This window comes from Ovis aries, chromosome 16 (genome assembly GCF_016772045.2).
Source record: "Ovis aries strain OAR_USU_Benz2616 breed Rambouillet chromosome 16, ARS-UI_Ramb_v3.0, whole genome shotgun sequence".
NCBI classification, from domain to species: Eukaryota; Metazoa; Chordata; class Mammalia; order Artiodactyla; family Bovidae; genus Ovis; species Ovis aries.
In genome coordinates, this window is record NC_056069.1 from 36,511,077 (window position 1) to 36,536,567 (window position 25,491).

Genomic DNA, 25,491 nt, shown 5'->3' on the forward strand with positions numbered 1-25,491 from the left:
CCAAGCAGGAGACGCCAGAGACTCAGGTTTGATCCCTGGGTCAGGAAGATCCCCTGGAGGAGGAAATGGCAACCCACTCCAGTATTCTGGTCTGGGAAATCTCATGGACAGAGGAGCCTGGGGGACTGCAGTCAATGGGGTTGGAAAGAGTTGGACATGACTGAGCATGCAGGCACTGAATGCGCCTGAAACAGGTTTTAAACCCAAGCATTTTTCCCTATAGACTTTTTGCTCTTAACCATCATGCAAGACTGCTTTAGCCACAGAGCCTTCAGATACCGCCCTCTTGGTAAATCTTGAAATAGACAAAACTTCTGGAAAAGAGAAAAGTTTTGCTCAATGCTCCTTACATGATGCCACATAAGTCACTGCTTTTCAAAACAGTTTGGTTCAAACAGCATTCCCTGGCCAATTTAATGGGTTGTGAGTAATAGTTCAAAAAATTAAAATGAAATAAAAAAGAATGTAATAGAAGAGAAAATATAGAGGGCATGGTACATACAAAAGTAAATGTTGTTCTAGTGAACTTTTGCCTCAGTTTTCTATATGTGCATACGTTTGTGTACTGTATGGTTAATACAGATGCACACATATTTGTACATGAGTACCAACATTTGTGGGCTTGCCCAGTGGCTCAGCAATAAAGAATCACCTTGCAATGCAGGAGGCATTAGAGACTTGGATTCAATCCCTGGGCCAGGAAGATCTCCCGGAGGAGGCCACAGCAACCCACTCCAATATTCTTGCCTGGAGAATCCCATGGACAGAGGAGCCTGGTGGCCTACAGTCCATGGGGTTGCAAAGAGTTGGACACAACTGAAGCACCTGAGCATGCACACATGCACCGACAACTGTAAAACTGCACACTGTACTCTTTCTTTTAACTGAAGTATAGTTGACCCAATGTTATGTTAGTTTCAGGTGTATAATAAAGTCATTCATATACATATATATGGATTATATATATATATATAGTTGTTTAGTCACTAAGTTGTATCAGACTCTTTTGTGACCCCATGTGTGTATATAGATATCCTTTCTCAGATTCTTATCCATTATAGGTTATTATAGGATATTCATGGGAAAAGCAAGAGAGTTCCAGAAAAACATCTATTTCTGCTTTATTGACTATGCCAAAGCCTTTGACTGTGTGGATCACAATAAACTGTGGAAAATTCTGAAAGAGATGGGAATACAGACCACCTGACCTGCCTCTTGAGAAACCTATATGCAGGTCAGGAAGCAATAGTTAGAACTGGACATGGAACAACAGACTGGTTCCAAATAGGAAAAGGAGTACGTCAAGGCTGTATACTGTCACCCTGCTTATTTAACTTATATGCAGAGTATATCATGAGAAACGCTGGGCTGGAAGAAGCACAAGCTGGAATCAAGATTGGTGGGAGAAATATCAATAACCTCAGATATGCAGATGACACCACCCTTATGGCAGAAAGTGAAGAGGAACTAAAAAGCGTCTTGATGAAAGTGAAAGAGGAGAGTGAAAAAGTTGGCTTAAAGCTCAACATTCAGAAAACAAAGATCATGGTATCTGGTCCCATCACTTCATGGGAAATAGATGGGGAAACAGTGGAAACAGTGTCAGACTTTATTCTTTTGGGCTCCAAAATCACTGCAGATGGTGATTGCAGCCATGAAATTAAAAGACGCTTGCTCCTTGGAAGGAAAGTTATGACCAACCTCAGTCAGTCATTCAGTTCAGTCGCTCAGTCGTGTCTGACTCTTTGCGACCCCATGAATTGCAGCACGTCAGGCCTCTATGTCCATCACCAACTCCCGGAGTTCACTCAAACTCACGTCCAACCTAGATAGCATATTTAAAAGCAGAGACATTACTTTGCCAACAAAGGTCTGTCTAGTCAAGGCTATAGTTTTTCCGGTGGTCGTGTATGGATATGAGAGTTGGACTATGAAGAAAGCTGAGTGTCGCAGAAATGAGGCTTTTGAACTGTGGTGTCGGAGAAGACTCGAGAGTCCCTTGGACTGCAAGGAGATCCAACCAGTCCATTATAAAGGAGATCAGTCCTGGGTGTTCATTGGAAGGACTGATACTAAAGCTGAAACTCTAATACTTTGGCCACCTCATGCGAAGAGTTGACTTATTGGAAAAGACTCTGACGCTGGGAGGGATTGGGGGCAGGAGGAGAAGGGGACGACAGAGGATGAGATGGCTGGATGGCATTACCAACTCGATGGACGTGCATTTGAGTGAACTCTGGGAGTTGGTGATGGACAGGGAGGCCTGGTGTGCTGCGATTCATGGGGTCACAGAGTCAGACACGACTGAGTGACTGAACTGAACTGATAGAATATTGAATAGAGTTCCTTGTGCTATACAATGCATCTTTGTAGTTCATTTGTTTTACATATAGTAGTGTGTATCTGTTAATCCCAAACTCTTAACTTATTCCTCCTATCCACCCCACCCCCCACCCCACCTCCAGACAATGTACTCTTAACTGTGGGTCAAGGTCAGATGAGTTTGTTTCACACTTGGGTGCTAGATTAATCTGCTTCCTCCTTTATCTGGCCCTGGAGGAGCAGGGAACTTTGTAGACAGCTACACTGGCCTGAACTCAACTCAGTGCTCTGTTTAGGCCTCCTGCCTGACTATTAGAGAAGCAGAGGCCCCATGGGCAAAGCTGTGCTCTCAGCAAATGTTCTCCCCCACTTTTCCCCAGCTGCTCCATTCAGCACATCCTGAAGGCAGGGTAGCAACTTGGGCCAGGCTAACTAGGAGTCTGTGAGGATCCAAAGGGAGTATGTAATTTAAATATTAGCGACATTCACATGATAGTAGAACATGATCCCCTTTTCAGTGGATGGAAACAACAGAGGTAGATCTTAGTTAGCAAGAAGAACTGGTTAAATTATAGCCCCAAACAACATTGTCTCTGAGACCGATCTATGAATAGTGCTATAAATTGAAAAGTGAATTTAACAAAATGTGAGGATGAAATTCTTGCTCTTTGTCCTAAACATCAGAATTTCCAGTTGGTTATGACTCTGTCAATAAGATACTTGAGACCAGGGTTGCGATGATCAACCATTGGCCGATAAACATGAGGGCTAACATCAGTTAGTATTAATATATGGTAGCTTACCAAATGAAGATAGTCTTATAAGTTCCTTGATATAGATTGATACTTATATAATCTTCAGAAAAACCCTGTTAGATTTTATTATTATCTCCATTTTGCACTTGGGGAAATTGAAGCTGAGAGGTTAAATTTTGTCCACAGCCTTCTCTGGTGGTTCACATGGGAAAGAATCTGTCTGCAGTGCAGGAGACCTGGGCTTGATACCTGGGTCAGGAAGATTCCCCTGGAGAAGGGAATGGCAACTCACCCCAGTATTCTTGCCTGGATAATTCCATGGACAGAGGAGCCTGGTGGGCTATAGTCCATGGGGTCACAAAGAGTCGACATGACTGAGTGACTAACACTTTCATTTTTCATTACATTCATTTATTAAGAACTCTATTGATTGCTATGGTATACTGACTGCAGAAATAGCCCCAGTTTTTTCAAAAAAAACTCTATTTGCATCCCTTGAAATGTGACTGCCACTTCAATTATAGGGTGTTGAAGCCTATTTCTCTGTCTGTTGAATTGGGACTGGCCTTGTGACTTTCTTTGACTAATATGGGGGGAATGACTCCATGTGGTGTCTAGGCCTCTAGAGGACTTGTATGCTTCTGCCTTATCTTTTAAATGCTTTCTTCTACCTTGGGAACAAACCTAGGCTAGCCTGATAGAGACTGAGGGCCACCTGGAACTGAGATGAATCATCCTAGCTGAGGACAGTCTAGCCCAGTCAGCCCCTCCCTAGCCCATCAACCTACTGACTGCAGATCCACAAGCAAACCCAGCTAGGACTGGCCAGCCCTGGCTCAGACCAGCAGAACTGTCCAGACAATCCATAGATTAATGAGAAAAACAATAAAATTGCTGTTTGGGCCACCAAGTGTTAGGGTGATTTGTTATACAGCATTATTGTAGCAATAGATAACAGATACAGTTGCCTCCCCAGTCATGTCTTCTCTTTGCTTTGAAGGCAAAATCCACTTTCCACTACAGAAGTTTAAAGAGTGTCTGTTCACTTTTCAAACTATTTTGCAGTTCTGCAGATTCAGTTCTGGCAGATATACAGGGAAGTCAGTATGGTAGGAGGATACGTGGGGAGGGAAATAATGCTGAGAAACATTTTCCTTTCTGAAAAGAAAGTAACTGGCAGTGAGATAGTGATCTTCTCCTTTCTTCTCTATCTGCTTTGAATACAATCATTAAAAATAGACACTGGCGCAACAGCAGCCATTTTGTGATCATGTGGCAAGAAGGGTAGGAACAGCAATCTAACACATTGGAAAGAATGGAAAGCTGAAAAGATCCTAGGTTTCTGGCCACATTACTCAGTCGCAGAAACTGGCTAACCTTTTGACTTCTTTATTATTTAAGTGATTGTGTGTTGGCTAAGTATTGATATATGTGATTGAACTTTGAACAAACACATTGGAATCCAGGTCTTGGTGCTAACATTAATGCAAATAAGAATGAGTGACCTCTCTGGGAAAGGCAGCCTTGCCGAGGGCATGCAGCCTAATGAGCAAACCGGGGGCTGGATCTCAGATCCCTTGACCAAATGGCCTTGTGTAGTGCATAACCTGCTCAGTCATCCTTGGTGACCCTCCTGGAATTCTACAAATTCAGGATGCTTTTAGGATGCTTCTTCCAGAATTGCCTTCAAAGCCCAGTGGGCATTCATTTACTGTTTCCAGTGGTAGCAAATCCTTGGCTGTTAAAGCTAAATTTGATTTGGGAAATAGTCAAAATTATTTTGATCCCAGAGGTGGCAATAGTGAAAGTATGCCACTCAGATCTCCTGCTGCTGGGAGCACAATTGACTAATGGCCCCAGTTACCGCGCCTTGGGATGCACTGCACTTATACCATTTGGTTTCCAGACAACGACAGCATGAAGGAGAATGAAGGCAGGCGGGCCCTTCTCAACAAGACATGGGACTCAAGGGCTCCCCATCAGCCTGGCTGAACATTTCTCAGAACTGTGCTGTGGCCAACATTCTTCTCACCCAGGCCTTCTTTCATTCTTCTCTCCTTCCACACATGTCAGACCTGCAACTCAGTCTCAAAACTCTTCCTGCTTTCCTTGCTTCCACTTTTTCCTTGCACATCTTGCCTCTTCTTAGCATCTGCTCAGCAGATCTAGCCCACAGTACCACGTTTAGTAAAAGGATGAGAGGTAGTCATCAACCTGTTTAACAATGGCCAATTTCAAAGTACCAATTTTAGCAACCAGCTCAGGGCTTCCCTGATAGCTCAGTTGGTAAAGAATCCACCTGCAGTGCAGGAGACCCTGGTTCCATTCCTGGGTTGGGAAGATCCCCTGGAGAAGGGATAGGCTACCCACACCAGTATTCTTGGGCTTCCCTTGTGGCTCAGCTGGTAAAGAATCCGCCTGCAATATGGGAGACCTGCATTATATCCCTGGGTTGGGAAGATCCTCTGAAGAAGAATAAGACTACCCACTCCAATATTCTGGCTAGGAGAACTCCATGGACTCTATAGTCCATGGGGTCACAAAGAGTTGGACATGACTGAGCAACTTTCAAGGGAAATGTTAGAAGTAGCTATAAAATAAGATGACTTTTCTGATGTAACTGATAAAAGGGACTTAAAGAATATTGGTTAACTATTGAATAAGTGAAAATGTTTTAAAATAAAATAATGTCATCTCCTATAATTTTGCCTAAATGTCTACTGGCTTGGATGTATAGGGTAGACCTCCAAGTTATTCTTGTTGCAGCTACTGTTGTCCAGTCACTAAGTCAAGTCTTACTCTTTGTGACTCCATGGACTGAAGCACATCAGGCTTCCCTGTCCTTCACTATCTCCTGGAGTTTGCTCAAACTCATGTCCATTGTGTCAATGATGCCATCCAACCATCTCATCCTCTGTTGGCCCCTTTTCCTCCTGCCCTCAATCTCTTTCAGCATCGGGGTCTTTTCCAGTTAGCCAGCTCTTCAAATCAGCTTCAAGTATTGAAGCTTCAGCTTCAGCATCAGTCCTTGCAATGAATATTCAGGGTTGATTTCCTTTAGGATTGACTGGTTTGATCTTGCAGTCTGAGGGACTTTCAAGAGTCTTTTCCAGCACCACAATCCAAAAGCATTAATTCTTTGGGAATCTCCAAAAAGATTTCTCATATGTGTTCATCTTATTCTCACTCTGCTCTGGCTCCCACTTCTTTTACATCTGCCTGGAAAACCGCTCAAAAAAGTCCTATGGCTACTATTGTCCATCTTGGGAACACCAAACCCCAGGGACCACTGAAAGAAGTTCCAAATCTTCTAATTTCTCTTGAACATGAAAGGGGCCAAAGCATATAGGGAGGCCAGGAGAGAAGATGGGAAAGAATGATTTTCTCTCCAACTCCATGCCACAGTTTTTACTTGAACCTACCTGTACATCTCTCATGACTAGATAAGGAACACTTCATCAGAGTCTGCTACTAAGCCGTTTTATTCACTGGGATCTCAAAATCAGTTCAAGGGACCAGGTAAGGACAGACACCTTCCACTCCAGCTAAAATTTTAGATTTCCATCTTCCTCTAAACTTCCTCAGCCCTCCTCCCTAGGTAACAAACAATGAATGTAAAGATGCTCTGAATATGAAATGGTATATTAACTTTATTTTCTTATATTCTGTATTCTTAATCCTCTGGCATCAGGGGCCTTGCTGATTCTGGAGAATGCCCCTCCCAAGGCTAGCTAATTTCCAAGGATAGCAAATAACTCTGTTGAGAGACTGTCTTTCATCTAATATCTTCAAATATCTCCAAATTTTGTCTCTAAAATGAAGACAACTGCTGATATAATTAAATCAATTGAGAAGGTTGAGATATTCTATAAACAAAATAGGACTATTCAAATACAACCAACCAATCCAGAGCCCAAACTTGCCAACTAACAGCTTTCTCCTAGATCTCACAGGTTGAGCCATATCCCCCTGCCCTAATCACTCCAGGGCCAGGTACAAGGAAACTAGGGATAGTCCCTACATCCTAGAACCTGTTGAAATTATTCAAACTAGCCAATCCTAATCTGTCCAGCCTGCTTACCAAGCCTGGTCCATTCCTTCCCACAAATCCACGATAAGGGCCCTTGCCCATGATTTCTGCTTCTTCTTCCTGTCTCCTGAATAACTCTGGTGCTTCCCCAGGTGGCCCTATAAGAAATGACATGCCCCCTCCTCTTGAGAACCGTGACAAACTACCTTTTCAATGGTCGTTATTTCCAGATCTGTTGGCCTCAGCATGCCAGACTAATAATAAAACCACATTTTAAAACAAATGGATATTGGGGAGATTTCAGTGGAGGGCATCTACACTAGCAACAGACAATCCCCAACTTTTTGTTCATTTGAACAGCCCTCTTTCATTTACAAAGCACATATCTCAATTGCTTTAATTCTATCAGCAACTGTGTTCATTTTTAAGACAAAATTTGGAGATATTTGAGCAACAGCAACATTACTGAAAGAAATGTATATTTTCTATGAGGATGTGTGTGAGGTATAGGAACAGAAGGACTAGCATGAGCATCGTGGTACTGGTTTTAAAAAGGGCTCTAGATACACACCAATAAAAAGAACAATCTCAGCCTCTCCTACTTCCTGACAACCTCCTATGGGCCAGGGACCAATATAGATCATTTTCATATATTAACTCATCTAATCCTCATATCAAGCTGAGGTTAATACCCAAGGTGCCTACCATTATTTCCCCTGTTTTTATAGACAATCTGAAACCAACTACTTGAAAATTGGTTTCTGCCATATAATAATAGAGCTGCAAAAAACTTCAGAGATCAATTTTACAGATGAATTAAATATGTTTATGTGTTCTACTCCACTGGAAGATTTTGTCATTTTTGAGCACATTCTCCAAATATGGCATATGTACCCTGATCTTGCCAATAGTGAGTTCTGACTCCTGTGACCTCTAATCCAGCTGTGTCATACAAGGGAAGTGACACCTACTATAATAATCTCAAACCCCATAATCCATCACACATAACTTTGAAAGTACTAAAGGGAACTGTGTTACAATAACCAAACACACCTAGTGTATATCCCAAGGATTGCCTAAATATTTCCCATTTACGCTATTTTGAGAACTGGCTTGTAGCCCAGTTCCGACAACAGTGTTCAAGATTAAGTGGAAGGCCATGTGAGCATGGTAAATGAAAATACAATTTTCCCCCCAAAGGGCTATTAGTTATGAGTTTATTTTCTTGTGAGTGTGAGATCTCTTTCTAAGCATTTATGAAATATGAACTTTGCAATTGTCTCACTTACTGGAAAAATATGTGTGTCCTATGAGGTTTCTAGAGGACAATGGTATGTCAACTCTCATCAGCCTGCCTTCTGAAGGTTCTGCAGAAGCTGGGCCCAAGAGCCCCTCTTAGACTACCTCTCCCGTAGCAACTGCCTCACTCTTGGCAAAGGCACAGACTCTCTGCTCTACTCAGCTCTGGCAACATCAGTCACCTTAATAAACTAAGGGTCCTAGACAACAGCCATCTAAAGAGAACTCAAGGGGCAACAGGAGCTCAATTCCTGGGCATAGTCCTACTGGTTTTGGATTAGAGCCCTTGGTGGCATAGCCCCATCTTTGCTGATGATGATCTGATGCATTCATTTGGCTGGAATGTTCTGAGCAGGATGGTAATCAAATTTCAATGACTTGGATGACCCTTATCGTCTCTCCCACCCCTGCCTGTTTCTGTACCAAGTCTAAAGCTTATACGAAAGTGGAATACTTGGGATATGATATTTTCCAAGATTGAACAGCTGGCTTATATCTGTTAAATTGCAGCTTTAAATTAATATACTCTATACTTCCCCCTAAACCAAGGAAAACAGCAATGTACTGAGAAACTGGAAAGATTTCTGAGTTCTTTTAGATTGTGCCTAAAGGCTTATATTACAGTTTTGAAAAAGACCAGGATCTTGGTAATGAGTCACTGAGTGTGTATGCCAAGCAAATTCACCAGGTCCTTTGACACAATGTAATTGTGCTTTAAATTCTCCCAGTTAGGATATTTACTCCACTGTCTAAAATAAAATTATAGCTTGGAGTTCAATCTTCAGACATTCAACAATGGCTTATCACCTATGGTCATAGTTCAACATTCATATTCATAATTAATATGTAACATTTTCACAGTTATAGGATGAGTAACTGATCCAAGTAGTTGTTCCTCGAGTGTTCACGTCATTACTTTATCCATTTCTGGTGAAGCCAGGATCATAGCAACATGTGTGTGGACAGCCCCTTACCTCCTACCCAAACTCTGACCTGAATCTGTAAGTTTAGGGGCTCAAGAAAGAGAAAAATTCTAATAAACCCAGACAATATCACTTATTAAGTCCTCAAAGTCTATGTATATCTATGTATACATCACAAAGCCTCGTCTGCAGGCAACCGCCTGGCAGGATGGATCCAGCAACATGCCCACGATTCTTTACTGAGGCCCTGCTGTAAACTAGCTCTAAGGTCCCACATGAACTGGGACCAATATAAAAAACCAGGGAGCTGGTGATTGTGTAATGCGAACTTTTTTTCATTTTGCTTTGCTTTGTGTTTTCAATTCTATAGACATGGCATGGATTTGAACCTGCAATGCTTGGATCAGACTATGAATAACTAAATGCCTGGACAGGAAAGATGTATCAGATCCTTATTCTCTGCTTCCACTCTGAGAAAAGGCTGTGCTTTCTTCCAGTGAGTGGCCTAACACAGTTAGGCAGTGACTTCTGCTGCATTTTCTGGCAGGAAATATGAAAAAGAATATACCTGGGAAATGTGTGTGTGTGTGTGATGGGGTCTTTCTCTCAAGTGATTTTTCTATCTTTGAGCCTCCAGGATAGAGTAGTATAACCACTCCAGCTCTGCTTATTTGCTAGGTTCTAGGATTCATTTTCAAGTTGGGGCTCCAAAGCCTATCTTCAACGAGATTTTTTAGTTATTCTTCCAATGAGGTTTAAAGCAATAAAACAGAATAAGAACACGTCCTTGAAGGAGGAATTTGCTCCTTTACTCTTAATGCTACAATTGTTCACAATAAGGGTGTGGTGAAAGGACACGAAAAGGAAAGTTCAGCTTAAAAATGAGAAGACAGAGGGAAGGAAATGTAATCTGGTGGTGGATTTAGATGAGGATTAGCAGCTGTTCTGACTCCTTTGATGAAGGGCTTAACTAATAGCAAGAAGAACTGAGGCTACATCTTAAGAAAAAGCTTCCTGACTATTATAAGCCCTGGCAGTGTCTTCCCAAAAGGGATTTCCCGATGTACCTCTGCTTGTTTGTTTGTTTTTTTTTTTAAAGTGTGATGTTGTTTGTGTAAATTGGGTTTTTGTTGTTATTATTGATTCTAAATTGTAGAAGTTTTAGCCTTTCGTGTTTTTTCGTCATTACTCAAGCAATGCATGTTCATTAGAGTAAAGGTGGAAAATACTGATAAGCAATGAGAAAAAAATTATCTATCATTCCGCCACCCAGAGATAAGCACTCTTATCATTCTGGGGCATGTGTTTTCAGACATTTTTCTCTGGGAGACTGGTTAAGTAAATCCTGGTACAGTCATAAAATGTAGCTTTTAAGAAGGATACATACATGATACATCGACTTTGGACCTTGGCCTCAGTTAGTGTTTATCCAAAATCTGCTCTTTGGTTTCATCTCTGGCCTTGGCCTTGGCAAGTGAAAGAGGTAAATGCTGATTTCATCACCATCTGGAAACCTTGGAGTCATGCATGTTCAGTGATTATGTGATGGAACAGATTACCATTACATCTAGCTGAGAATAATGTCAGTAACTTGAATAAGACATAATCAAGATTCCAGTTAATACCTGAATATTTACCTTAAAATATACATAAGCATTTTAGATATAACCTGAAGGGGGAAATCTCTATTTGCAGAGAATTTTATATTGAAATTCTAACAGCTGGAGTATAAATATTACGTGTGTGTGTGTGTGTGTGTGTGTGTGTAGGGAGAGTAATTATGAATAGTTGGAAAGATTATTAATTTTATGCACTAAAATGATTATTAGAAATTTTCAGAAGCTTAAATAAGGGAATGTTTTACAAATATTAAACTACAAATATACCATTAATATAGAATAAATGAATGCAAATATTAATAGAGAATGAACTAGCCAGAAAACTTAGGAAGATCATGATATCCATTCTGAACAAAATGAATAATAACATTTTTAAAAGTCCCAGTTGAAACTAGCCCTTTCTTCAGTATTGAAACATGCAGAATAATGACTGAAAGAACCACTTAACAGTTGTCAGCTCTGAGTGACTATTATAATGTTCCCAGAGGATAATAACAATTTTTAAAATTTTGGACTATTAAGTATTAATTATCAAACTATTATAATTTAATCAGTTGCATACAATTTATTGTTTACTTTCTAGCCCAGGAATCTTTCAATGATCCTGATATTTGGCTATGAGAGCCTTTAGTTCAACAGAATACATACTTTCCTCCTCAGTCACTTGCTGTTTTGAATTGTAATCAACATGTCCCAAGCATAGAGCACATTATATGTTTGAAACAGAGAGATGTATGGCTGTTAGGATGCCTTCAATTACATGAAATAGACATTCCTACCCAAATGGTTTTTAAAAATTAGGATGGGGAAAAGAAATTATTGGCTCACATACCTGAAGAGTTCGAGGTGGCACATAAGGTTAGCTTCAAATCAGGCTTCATTCGGGCTCAAGGCTACGAAGGGAGCCTGGTTTTTCTCTCACCATTTCTCATCTCTACTTCTCATCTCCATTAGCTTTAACCTTGTCTCCCTCTTTCTGCTGCAAGGATGGCTGCCAGCAGCTCCCAAAGCTGCTTGCCTCTTCCTTGGCAAACAGATAAGAATTGAGTCAGTCTTTGTCCCAACAGTTTCCAGCAAAAGTCAGAAAATACACCCTGCTAGATGTTTCCTTGCATGATGCTTTCCCCTCTGCAACATCAGTGTGGCCAGGAGGACACCACATGATTAGTTACTTTAATCAACCAGCTTCCTATCCCTGGAGGTGGGAAAAAAAATCAAACCAAATGGTACATTCCCCAAGGGAATCATGGGACTCTGTCACCAAGAATTAGGAGAAACTGATGTTAGCCAGCAAATAGTAGGTGTTAACCACAGTGTGGAACCATGTTTTCCATTGTTCAAATAAAATTATGAAGTGATATATAGGGCATGATTCCAATTTTGATGTACAGATGTCAATGAAAATTTTTTGTCTTCATTTATTTAACCAATCCCATCTTACAGTTTTATAGTTGTTTTTACTGTTAAAAGTGATACTTCAACTAGCATAATTGTACATTCAATCTTACATTTGTATAGAATGATATTCTCGGAATAAATTGCTAAATATTGAATTGTTGACTCAAAAAAAATTCAGTTTAAGATATTTAGACGTCTTCTAAATTGCCTTCCCCAAAAGTTATACTTTCAGCAGTGGTATATGCAATGTTAGCCTCCCATAACCAACCTCACCAACAAATAGTATCATTCATCATTTCTACAGGAAAAACTAATATTTCATTATTTAAATTAGTGTCTTTTTGAGCACTATCAAAGATGAAATTATTCTGACATTAGTTATATACTGATATTTAGTTTTTATGTATTAATGTTTAATGAGCTATCTGTTGATATCCTGGTTCATTTCTCAGTTGGCCCTTCATCTTTATTTACATGCTAAAATTTAATCTGTCATATGTTTTAATTTTTTTCTCACTTGTCATTTTCCTTTATACTTTGTTTATGGTGGGCTTTAGTTAATTTTTTATTGTCTTGCTATATAAAAGTTCAACATTTTGATGCAATCAAAGTTATAAAATATTTCTTTTTAGATTGTTGTCTTAAACATCTTTTAAGCAATAATAATTTCCATACCAATTATTTCTATTTTATTTTATATTTTCTTCTAGTACAACTATCGGAGAAGGTGATGGCACCCCACTCCAGTACTCTTGCCTGGAAAATCCCATGGACAGAGGAGCCTGGGAGGCTGCAGTCCATGGGGTCGCGAAGTATTGGACACGACTGAGCAACCTCACTTTCACTTTTCACTTTCATGCATTGGAGAAGGAAATGGCAACCCACTCCAGTGTTCTTGCCTGGAGAATCCCAGGGACAGGGGAGCCTGATGGGCTGCTGTCTATGGCGTTGCACAGAGTTGGACACAACTGAAGCGACTTAGCAGCAGCAGCAGTACAACTATTGTTTCATATTTTATTTTTAAATCCTTAATTTGTCCAGAATTTATTTTGTTGTAAGATATGAGGTCAGGCCATAAAGTTACTTATTTCTAAGTGGCTAAACAGAATTCCTAATGTAGCTGTTAAAAAGCCTGGTTATTAAAAGGGCTGGCTCTGGAGGCAGACTGGTAGGTTTGTGAGCTCTGAAAGTTAGGCATCTTATCTATGTCTCATCTACAAAACAGGTATGTTTGGGGTGGTTTTGACAGTGAAATGCGCTGAAAACACAGAAAGAGTTAGAACACCGCCCAGAACATAGCAAATGTTAGACTTTGTTGTTACCTCTATTTAATGAAAGGTCTATCATTTCCTCTTTCGCTGTGTTACATTTGTGAAGGACTACTTATTTATCTATATGTGGATCTGCTTCTCAAACATTTGTTTTCTTCTTTTGGCTAGTGTGTCTACTTTTGCCTCTCTGCTGAGTTTTGAAAGGGTTCATTCAGTATTTCTGAAAAGAGCAGAATGAACTTGGAACTTCTGAAAATGCCTTGGTTTCTTATCCTTAAAAGCGCTATGAGTCATTTCTTTCCTATGTGTCATGTCAGTTTTGCAAAAATTAGCTCTCATCACTAAGCTCTATGGATACCATTTTTATGCTTCTTTAGCTTATTCAGTCTCAGCTCTGCCACTTACTAGCTATGTAACCTTGGGCAAGTTACCTGAACTCTCTGCCTCAGTTGCTTCATTTGTGAAGTGGGATAATAATTCTCATGACCTCAGGGCTCCTGTGAGGATTAAATGAAATGATACATGTAAAGCTCATACTACGGTGAACAGACTAATCCCCAAATAAGTGTTAGCTATTAATTTATTTTTATTATTACCTTTGTTATATCATAGGACACAAAAGCCTCTCTCATCAAGTCTCTCTTAGCAACTACTGAAATGAAGAATCAGGATGTAAGAGACACAGAGAAAGGAAGACCAATAGTATTTTTCAAGTAAGGTTATTATTTTTTCCAAGTAATATATAATTAATAACACCCCAAGTAACACCTTGTAGGGAACAGGTACTCAATAAAAATGTTGAACTAGCAAATATAAAGAAGATCATATTGTCTCTCTACCAGTGCAGTGCTGAGGATTTTATGTGAATACTGAGAAATAAAAGCTTCACTAATACTGTTCCTCAAGAAGTACGAATAAATAAAATAGTATTGAGATTCTTATTCAAGGCTTCTGGTATAGCTTTCTCTCTATGATCACCACATATTTATACACATGCAGAAAAGAGAAATAGTGAAAAGAGGATAAATGCTTAGGGATTCAGAGTCAGAGCAATAATTCCATTTTCTTGAGACCTGTGTTCTTTCGACACATGGCTTATCACAGAGTAAGTATCCTCTTGTATAATCTGTGTAGCATGCATCTGTGTGTGTGCAAGTACACACACACACACAATCCACAAAAAGGCATTTCTTGACATTTTAAACCATTCCAGATTGGCTCAATTCCAGTTAATCATATTAAAATGTCAAGAAAATTAAGTATTAAAGATACAATCTGGTCCTTCTTGAACTTATTTACTTGTTCTTTAAAAAAATAAAAGACATGGCAGGGAGCAGCTGACTGCTTCCTTCCTTTCAGCAGACAGTCTAATTATGTCTTCTTGCTTTTACTCAAGCAATACATTTTAGCATGTGTTAAAAGACAGAAAGGCAGAGGATCTCAAACTTATATGTGAAAGTGTGGCCATGTGTGCTAATTTTCCCAGAGGTTTAGGGCAAGGCCACTGAGAGAGATACTTGAGTTTCCCATCTCTGAGTCATCTTGGGGGTGCCAGTAGCATTTGACATGTTAGGCCAAAGAATTATTAGGAATCAAAACATTAAAATCACTCCCATGTGAGTGTGAAACTCAATCTTCTTGACTTTTGAAGGAGAGATGTTTCCTTTATAATTCTACCATTTTCAAAGCCAGTAATTACACACTGGATCAAAAGACTGATGAGGAATAGAATTGGAAACCTGGAGATAATTTAAGAATACCTTGGGTAACTAGACCCAGTCTTTGAAGAAGAACTCAAAGGGGGAGGTCTTCAATGATCTTAACTCTTAGCCACAATTCCTTGGATATCACCGCAAAAAAAAGAAAGGACTACTTTTGTTTATGTGGCATCTGAAAATCCAGCTATGTCAGCTTGAGTTCATTTTTACAGCCATTTTCACAAGTGATTTAAGTCACTAATTAATTGGCAAATGTTCAGTTCTCATCCACTCTAGTGATTTAGGTCAGGAGAAATAAACATGTCAGTATAGCCTGGAAAGAAAGAATAGAAAATTCCTTCATTGCTCTATGAGACAGATTCCTTTGCTATAATGACCCAAATAGCAGACTTATAACAGTCAACTCAGAGTTTAAAAGTAGGCATACTTCCTATTTTATATGTAACCTTATGTTTGCACTCTAATTTAAGACAAATTCCTGAAGTCCAAGGGCCTTGTCCTAAAGATTTAAAAACAAAATAAATAGGTAGATGATGATGGAGAAGATGATAGGTAGGTAGGTAGGTACATGGAAATCACCTACAGAACAGAACCCAGGTTAAAAAAATTTATCATTTTCTCCACATTTGTTAATTTGTTACCATTCATTCTATCCATTTTATTTTTTATTAAATGCCAGTCACTGTTGAGGCTTTGGAGATGGAGCGGTTATCCAAAAAACAAATATTTTTTTCTGCCTCATTAGACCTTCTAGTCTAATAGATATTGCCATTCCCTGGTGGTGCAGAGGTTAAAGCGTCTGCCTGCAATGTGAGAGACCTGGGTTTGATCCCTGGGTCGGGAAGATCCCCTGGAGAAGGAAATGGCAACCCACCCCAGTATTCTTGCCTGGAGAATCCCATGGACGGAGGAGCTTGGTGGGCAACAGTCCATGGGTCGCAAAGAGTCGGACAGGACTGAGTGACTTCACTTTCACTTTCACTTACAAACAAACAGAAAATTCATTACTGGGTCAAATAACTACAAATAAGAGAGAAACAGATAGGAGGAGTTGAAAAAGTAAGGAAGGTCAGGGACATCTTCTCTAAGAAGCAATGGTTAAGGAGATATCTGGGGGGAAAAATGACAGGCATAGACTAGATAAAAACAGGAAGGGTATCCCAAGGAGAGGGATGAGTATGTGCAAAGAAAGGCTGTATGGTGGGAGAAAGCAAGGAGAGAAGCGATTAAAGAAAGCCAGTGGAACACTGGAAAATAGGGGAAGGATACAAGATGGAACCAGTGTGCACGTATGAGGAGCTTTGTCCATACCTTAAGAGCAATGGAAGTCAAGGAAACAATTTAATCAGGGGGGTGATGTGGTCAGAAATACAGTTTTGCAACAATTAGTCTGAATCCAGTGTGAAGATTGGGTTAGAGGGAGCCCAGAGGGGCTAGGGAAACTAGAATATTAGGAAAAAGCTGTGGCTATTATCTGCCTGCAGCCATGAAATTAAAAGATGCTTGCTCCTTGGAAGAAAAGCTATGACAAACCTAGACAGCATATTAAAGAGCAGAGACATTACTTTGCTGTCAAAGGTCCATCTAGTCAAAGATATGGGTTTTCTAGTAGTCATGTATGGATGTTGAGAGCTGGACTATAAAGAAAGCTGAGCTCCAAAGTATTGATGCTTTTGAGCTGTGGTGTTGGAGAAGACTCCTGAGAGTCCCTTGGACTGCAAGGAAATCAAACCAGTCAATTCTAAAGGAAATCAATCCTAAATATTCATTAGAAGGACTTATGCTGAAGCTGAAGCTTCAATACTTTGGCTACCTGATGAGAAAAGCCAACTCATTAGACCTCATTAGACTCAAAGACCCTGATGCTGGGAAGGACTGAAGGCAGGAGAAGAAGGGGATGATAGAGGACGAGATGGTTGGATGGCATCACCAACTCAATGGACATGAGTCTGAGCAAACACCAAGAGATGGTGATGGACAGGGAAGCCTGGCGTGCTGCAATCCATGGGGTCACAAACACGACAGAGTGACTGAACAACAACATTATCTGGCATGATGGTAGCTTAGACCAAGATGCTACCAGTTGGAGATGGATAGAAAGAAAAATCACTAGGACTTGAATTAGATTTGAAGATGGAAAGAGGCTTACAGAATAAGCATATGAAGTAAAACTAATTGCTTTTGGTGCAGGGAAGGAGGGTTAAAACAACAGTAATACTTTACAAGGCCAAATACTGCTCATGACTCAGGCAACTGGCATTCAAAATCTAAATAAGTCTAAATCCAGAATTGTGATTACTTTATGTTGCTCTGAAGCCTTACACTTGCTTCCCAGAGCTAATCTAAGACAAAATTCTAAGAAACTATGGGAGTGCTATTTCTGGTTAAGATATAGAAAGCCATAAAGATTATCACTTTTATCATAATAAAAAAAGTAATAAATAAACTAAAAATTCTATTTTTCTTTTCTTAAAAGCCTTCAAAGGCTACTAGACACACACATAAGTCCAAGTAAACTAGTTCCAAAGAGGACATGCCCTTGGAAGAAGGGAAAAAAAAAAAAGGGGGGGGGATGATTATTTTCCTACTTTGAGCAAATTGCCTAATCTGAGTTCAGGGGGATGAAAATGGAAGTCTAACATAGACATAGCAGTTTGCTGGAATGAGGAGAATCACCTGAACTTTTAACAAGAGTGCGGGGTAGCATGAAACACTGAAATCTGGATGAGTCCGAAACACAAAAATATATCTCTCAAAATGGCAATTCTCCACCCTGGGATTTCAGCCGAGTCAGCAACAGGTGGAGCCGAAGCTGGAGGTAAAGAGTGATCTCCCAGTCCCTCGTGCTACTTAGGGTCCAGAGGCCTCCTAGAGTTGAGTCTGGGGGTGAAATCAAACTAATTAAAACTGCAAACAATGTCCTTTCTGGTTCAAATACTGAGAATCCCACATTCATCAACTCCCTAGATATGAAGCAAGAAGCTAGGAGTTAGACTGAAAGGCCAAGAGAACTCACCATAATCTCACTGGCAAGAGGTAATCAAAAACTAATTGAAGTTATATCCCAACCCCAGCTCAGTTAAACTCATGATAGGATCTAGATAAAGTTCCCTTCCTCAGCTTTGAGACAGAAAAGAAGTCTTCTCTGGGAAAACCAAAACAAAAATATACAATCTAGTTTAGTCCCTATTGTTCTTTTAAGCAAAATGTCTGTGACAGTGAGTGGCCGAGTGCTCAATCATTCAGTCATGTCCGGCTCTTTGCAACTCCATGGACTGTAGCCCACCAGGATCCTCTGTCCATGGAATTTTCCAGGCAAGAATACTGGAGTGGGGTGCCATTTCTTTCTCCAGGGGATCTTCCTGACCCAGGGATTGAAACTGTGTCTCCTGCAGCTCCTGCACTGGCAGGCAGATTCTTTACCACTGAGCTACTTGGAAAGCCTGCAAAATGTCTGACATAAAATTAAAAATCCTAATACCTACAAAGAAGAATGAAAATGTTACTTACAGTCAATAGAGGCAGACCTGATGACCAGATATTGCAATTAGTAGATGAGGTCTCTAAAATAAATATTTTAAATATGTTAAATAATTATGTTAAATATTATCAAAGATGGACACGATGGATAAACAGAAAGAAATTTCATCAGAGAGAGTCAAGCTCTAAAGAAGACCCAAAGAGAACTACTAGAATAGAAAAAAAGATATCTGAAACAACAACAAAAAGTAATGTTAAAATTAGTGAGATCTAATAAATGAAGCAATGTTTAGAAGAAAAGTGGTAACCTTAAATGCATGTATCAGAAAAAAAGGAATGATTTAAACCAAAAATTAAAAGGAATAAAGATTGATAAGGAAGAAACAATCTTTGCTTCAGGCAATATAATTATGGTTGTAGAAAATGCAAAGGAATGAAAAAAAAAAACAAAAACTACTGAATGTATTTGCAAGGTCATAGGATAAAATGGCAATATTTAAAAATCAATTGTATTTCTACATCCTAGCAAGAACAACAATAAAAAAATCCTGGAAAACAAAATTTTAAATATCATTTATGATAGCAGCAAATATCTAAACATAAATTTTCAATATATGCGCAAGTCCTCTATCATTGTAAACTACAAAAACATTCCTGAGTAAAATTCAAAATAAATGGAGAGATACACCATTTTCAACAACTGAAAATTCATTTCTGTTTAGATGTCTATTCTCTCCAAATTAGTCTATAGATTAAAATAATTGAAATCAAAATTTTAGCAGGTTTTTTCTTGTGGATATTAAGAGACTATAAAATTGTATTAATTGAGATATTGTGTTGGCAGGGAAAAAAAAAACAAATAAAAAAGAAAAAGAATAGAGTCCATTATAGGTCCATAAAGATGTGATCAATAGATTTCCAACAAAAATTTATGAATCTGATGGAAAAATTGCAATGGTGCTATGTAAAATACTGCTAGAACAAATAAATATGTATGTAGAAAACAACTAATTTTGAGTCTTTACATTATGGCATGCAAGAAACAATTACTGGGGATAGATCTAAGTGCAAAAAAATATTCTAAAACTTCTAGGGAAAAAAGTATCTTCATGAATGGAATGGTCAAAGATTTTTTTAGTCAGGATTCAAAAAGTCTTAACCACAAGGAAAAAGATGATGATTAATTTCATTAAAATTAAAAGCTTCTGCTCATAAAAAATAGCATCAGGAAAATGAAAAAAAGGCAAGCTGACAATGAGAAAAAATTCACAATACATACACACACGTATATATACTGTTGTTTTTCAGTCACAAAGTCGTGTCTGATTCTTTGCAACCCCATGCACTGAAGCATGCCAGGCTTTCCTGTCCTTCATTATCTCCCAGAGACTGCTCAAACTCATGTTCATAAAAGACACTTGTTCCTTGGAAGAAAAGCTATGACAAAAATAGACAGCATATTATAAAGCAGAGACATTACTTTGCCAACAAAGTTCCTTATAGTCAAAACTATGGTCTTTCCAGTAGTCCCATGAGGATGTGAGAGTTGGACCATAAGGAAGGCTGGGTGCTGAAGAACTGATGCCTTTGAACTGTGGTGTTGGAGAAGACTCCTGAGAGTCCCTTGAACAGCAAGGAGATTAAATCAGTCAACCCTAAAGGAAATCAGTCCTGAGTATTCATTGAAAGGACTGATGCTGAAGTTGAAACTCCAATACTTTGGCCACCTGATGAGAAGAGATGACTCATTAGCAAAGACCCTGATGCTGCAAAAGATTGAGGGCAGGAGGAGAAGGGGACAACAGAAGACAAGATAGTTGGATGGCATCACAAACTCAATGGACATGAGTTTGAGCAAGCTCTGGGAGGTGGTGAAGGACAGGAAAGCCTGGCATGCTGCAAGTCCATGGGGTCACAAAGAGTTGGACACAATTGAGCCACTGAACAACAGCAACAACATGTCCACTGAGTTGATGATGCCATTCAACCCTCTCATCCTCTGCTGGCCCCTTCTCCTCTGCCCTCAATCTTTCCCAGCATCCAGATCTTTTACAATGTGTCAGCTCTTTGTATCAGGTAGCCAAAGCATTAGAGCCTCAGCTTCAGCATCAGTTCTTTCAATGAATATTCACAGTTGATTTCCTTTAGGATTGACTGATTTGATCTCCTTGCTGTCCAAGGGACTCTCAAGTCTTCTAGAATACATAAAGAAGTTCTATAAATCAAAAATAACCCAAATAAAAGTGGGAAAGTGAAAGTGTTAGTTGTTCAGTCATGTCCAATTCTTTGCAACCCCATGGACTGTAGCCTGCCACGTTCCTCTGTCCATTGAATTCTCCAGACAAGAATATTGGAGTGGGTAGCCATTCCCTTCTTGAGGGGGTCTTCCTGACCCAAGGATCAAACCCGAATCTCCCACATTGCAGGCAGATTCTTTACTGTCTGAGCCCACCAGGAAAGCCCCTCCCAACGGGGGAAAGTTTTAAAAGAAATCTTCCCAAGGAAAGGTATAAGAGTAGCCAATAAGCACACGAAAAGGTACTTAACATCATAAGTTATCAGAGAAATATAAACTAAAACCATAATGAGAAGTCACTTTCTATTTATTTTTTGCTTTTTTAAATATGTTTACCTTTTTATTGTATTTATTAATTTATTTTTGGGTCGCACTGCACAGCGTGTGTGATCTTACCTGCAGCCCATGCTCTGGAAGCATGGAATCCTACCCACTGGACTGCCAGGAAAATGTCTCTGCTTCTTTAAAGTCTGGCCATATCAAGTGTTGGTGAGAAAACAAAGCAGCTGGAATGCTCATACGTTGCTTGTGGGAATGTAAAGATACCATCACTTTGAAACAGTTGACAGGTTTTCTATACAGTTCAACATACGCTACCTATCGTATGACAATTCCACTCCTTGGAATATATTTAAGAAAAATGAAGGCAGATGCCTAAAAACAGACGTGTATACAAATGCAGCTTTATTCATAATCCCCCCAAACTGTCAACAAACCAGATGCTCATCAAAAAGAATGAAAAAGTCAGTGGTGATATAATCACAGAAGAGGTTTCTCTTCGGCAATTAAAAAAAAAAGAACTAAAGACACACGCAACGACATAAGTGAAGTAACAGAAGCTAGACACAAAAGACTATGGGCTGTCTGATTTCATTTACATTAAGTCCAGGAACAGGCAAAACGAATATATGATGATAGAAATCAGAACAGTGGGTGCCTCTGGGGGAATGAAGAAATGGACTAGAGAGTGGCAGTAGAGACCTTTCAAGATAATGAATATTAATGGTAACATAGGATTAGCTACATTCATCAAAACCCATTACACTTAGATCTGTGCATTTCACTGTACTATGTAAATTATTTCCTCAATACAGGAAGGAGGAAAAAGAGAAAAAGATCATGAAATCAAGCACACTTAACCACATGAAAAACATACAGATATACTAAACTGCAGATTCTATTCTCTCCCCAGAATATTGAAACTATTATAAAAACATGACTTCACGATGCAAGGGGAAAGCATAAAGAAAATAATATAAAATCAAGCAAATGCCCAAAGCTTTACTTTATTTTTTATTTATTTATTTATTATTATTATTATTATTTTTTTTTACTTTCCACAGTATTGTATTGGTTTTGCCACACATCAACATGAATCTGCCACAGGTGTACACGTGTTCTCAATCCTGAACTCCCCTCCCGCCTACCCCCCAACACCACCCCTCCAGGTCATCCCAGTGCACCAGCCCCAAGCATCCTGCACCCTGCATCGAACCTAGACTGCTGATTCATTTCTTATATGATATTATACATGTTTCAATGCCATTCTCCCAAATCATCCCACCCTTGCCCTCTCCCACAGAGTCCAAAAGACTGTTCTATACATCTGTGTCTCTTTTGCTGTCTTGCATACAGGGTTATCATTACCATCTTTCTAAATTCCATATATATGCGTTAGTATACTGTATTGGTGGAGAAGGCAATGGCACCCCACTGCAGTACTCTTGCCTGGAAAATCCCATGGATGGAAGAGCCTGGGAGGCTGCAGTCCATGGGGTCGCTGGTTGGACACAACTGAGTGACTTCCCTTTCACTTTTCACTTTCATGCATTGGAGAAGGAAATGGCAACCCATTCCAGTGTTCTTGTCTGGAGAATCCCAGGGATAGGGGAGCCTGGTGGGCTGCCATCTATGGGGTCGCACAGAGTCAGACAAGACTGAAGTGACTTAGCAGCATACCGTCTTGGTGTTTTTCTTTCTGGCTTACTTCACTCTGTATAATAGGCTCCAGTTTCATCCACCTTGTTGGAACTGATTCAAATGTATTCTTTTTAATGGCTGAGTGATACTCCATTGTGTATATGTACCACAGCAAAGCTTTACTTTAAAAAAACAGACACACATAGAAGAGGATTGTCCAAGAGATAAATTTTTACACAACCTGAGATTTCCACTCTAGCAATCTGACTATATTTACTTAGAGTCAACTTAAAGGGAATTTCTTAACATTTTTAATCATAAGAAAATGACCAAAAAATTTAGTGTCAGTGATCATCCTCAAGAATGAGTGGCAACCCAGTTCTGGAGCCAAGTAAACCTAAATTCACAAAGTTTGTGCCTATGAGTGGCTTTGTGACTTGGGCTGAAATCCCTGCCTCTCAGGGCCTCAATTTCATCATCAATAAAATTACTGATGGATTTTTAAGCAAAGATTGTTAAAGCAAGGATCCTTGAAGCAAGGATTGTTAGGAATGTTAAAGAAGACGATCTATTGGAGGCACATAGTGCCTGGCACATGGACACTTCTCATGTAATTCGTTGCTGAAATTATTATTAAGGAGAAAAGATAGCCTGAGAGAAAGAAGATGGTGAAAGTTGGAGTCAGGAGTTGAAGTCATTGTTAGGCGGGAGGTGTTTGTTTTGCTGAGAAAACAATTCCAATGTCACCTTTGCTGATACTTGAACCTCAGGGGGTATTTTTTGTATCAACGGAACCAGCACATCCTCCATCAGCTGACCGCTCTAGAAATCTGACTCTAGGTTGACCTCTTAACACTCGTAAAACAAGGCAGGACCTGGTGGCTCTCCTGGGCATGGAAACCTTTCTGTGCAGCCTCTAGGACCTTCCCTGAGTTCCAAACAGCAGGTTCAAACAGCTGTTTACTCGGGAAGGGAGGGGATGCAGAGATTAGGAAGCAGCAGCCAGGAAACAATAGTGGAGCCTTGGGGCAGGGTCCGGGTTCACCTCAAGGGATACACATAACAATATCCTTGAACTCCTTAAAGAACTAAATAATAATAATCCAGGTGTTTATATTCTTCATTCCATGTTAAAGGCACGAGAGAAGCTCAACAAGATTAGGGGAGCACCTGAGGCCAGATTAATAGCGTGCAAGCCCTGCACTAACCCTAATTTTATCAGTAACCCCACCCTTGAAGTATTGCTATAAAACTCCTCACCAAATCCTCCTGCACTGGGACACACATTTTTTGAGGGCAGGAGCTGGCTATGTCTCCCTTTGCCTGGCAAAGCAATAAAGATATTCTTTTCTACTTCACTGAAAACTCTATCTCCAAGATTTGATCCAGCACCAGTGCACAGAGGCTGTTTTTTTTTTTTTTTTTTGTCACCAGGATTATTGAGCATAACACATGTCTGTGACTAGATTGGGTCTGCAGGCCACCATTTTACAGGTTCTCTTTCAGTCCTCCCTTCCTGAACACAGTTTTCAGATTCTTCATCTCCCTCTCCTGGAAATACTCCAGCATGTCAGTGTCGCTCTTAAAGTGTGCTTAATTAACCGAGAGTCATAGTGCATGGGGCCTGGGATACAGAGGAGTGTCACCTTCTCTGGTCTGGGTAGTAAACAGCTCTGAGAGCAGCCCAGAAGGCCTGGGGTCTCTCAGCAGATGTCCTGTGCTGTTGTTGGCTCCAATTGAGTTTACAGTCAATACGTCTTTTTTTACTGTGAGCTGCTGACAAGCCACTTAATGATAATAATATTTATGAAACAGCCTAAACAAAGATCTCTGTCCTTGGAAGAATTCAGACCATACATTTCTTGATGATGTTTTCCTTCAACACAAGTCTTGACAAGAAAAATGGGATTCCCCAATGCCCTGACTTCTCACAGACAGATGAGCCCCAAGCAACCAATCCAATCACAAAAGAATAATCCAATCAGCTGTTCCTCCTGATTAAGATAACTACACCTGATCAATAGTTTCCACACCTGGCTACATACTAGAATCACCTCTGGCCTCATTCCTGGAGACTCGGATGGACTGATTCTGGGCACAAGGAATCTGTACCATCAACAAGTTCCCCAGATGATGTGGCACCTCCAAGGACCAGAAATGGGGAACCACCCTCTAGACCAGCAGCATCAGCATCACAATTCTCAAAATTCTAGATACAAAACCTTCTAAGCAGTAGGTGCAGGCTAAAATGTGAGAGCCACCGATTTAGATCCAAGGCTGACAAACTTTTACTAACAAGTCAGACAGCAAACATTTTAGGTTTTGTGGGCTAAGAGACAAAACTGAGGATTTATTTTGTAGTTATGTAACTGTTTAAAATTTACCCATTTGTTGTGCTTTAAATGGTGTCTTATCCTCCTCCGAAAAGATAGGTGGATATCTTAATTTTTAGTACCAACA

The 25,491-nt window shown here is 39.8% G+C and overlaps 1 long non-coding RNA gene across 2 annotated transcripts in view; it reads right to left on the minus strand.

The window, feature by feature from the left end:
• Window positions 1-12,086, minus strand: part of LOC106991666 (uncharacterized) — a 111,090-nt gene extending 99,004 nt beyond the window's left edge. For both annotated transcript variants that reach the window (XR_003591920.3, XR_001435884.4), the window contains exon 1: window positions 11,781-12,086. This is a non-coding gene — a long non-coding RNA (uncharacterized LOC106991666). The remainder of the gene's footprint in view (window positions 1-11,780) is intronic.
• Window positions 12,087-25,491: the final 13,405 nt, after the last annotated feature.